The sequence below is a fragment of the Seriola lalandi genome, unplaced genomic scaffold (assembly GCF_002814215.2).
Source record: "Seriola lalandi dorsalis isolate HSWRI2012SDOR001 ecotype SW California unplaced genomic scaffold, Sedor1 jcf7180002051364, whole genome shotgun sequence".
In the NCBI taxonomy this organism is placed as follows: Eukaryota; Metazoa; Chordata; class Actinopteri; order Carangiformes; family Carangidae; genus Seriola; species Seriola lalandi.
The window spans coordinates 2859-3554 of NW_019521917.1; positions in this window are offsets into that span (position 1 = coordinate 2859).

Consider the following 696-nt stretch of genomic DNA (forward strand, 5'->3'; position numbering starts at 1 on the left):
TCTTAATTAAAGAATTAATTCTCTGTGTATCATGTGTGTTCCAGAAAAAGACCAGTAGGTGGCGCAGACAGCTCGGTCTTCATCCTGCTGCAGTCAGCCTGACTCATTTCCTCTGCACCTGTTTCCCTTTCGTCTTCAAACATTTCAGACAGGATGGTAGTACTGTTTTACAATGATGAAAATAATACAAGAATTATGTTGATTTGAATAATTAATACACATTAAATACAATTATGGTAGTACTGCTACCAACTAAAAGTAGCATCAGCACTACTATGTGTGTGTGTGTGTGTGTGTGTGTGTGTGTGTGTGTGGTGTGTGTGTGTGTGTGTGTGGTAGAAGTTTTAAAAACGTAATTAATCCTCTTGTTCAATAACCCTGACCTTACAGTGGCTGTGAAGAGGAATAATTTCAAGAAATGTGTTGATTGTTGTTGTTGTCTTTTCTTCACTGTCTCCTCCACACTGACACATAACCGAAGAGTTTACAGACGGACTGGCTTTCCTCTGGAAGAGTTGACCCCAGTGGTCTCCAGTATCTTGGGTGCATCCAGCAGCAGTGTGTTGCAGATGTAATATTTGATTCCTCCTCAGGTGCTCGTGCCCAACAGCGTCCTCCCTGCGACGCTGCTCCTTTGAGGTGCTGCACCAGTGCATCCTCCGTTGGGGGGGAGGATTTGCTTCATTCCTCCCTCTT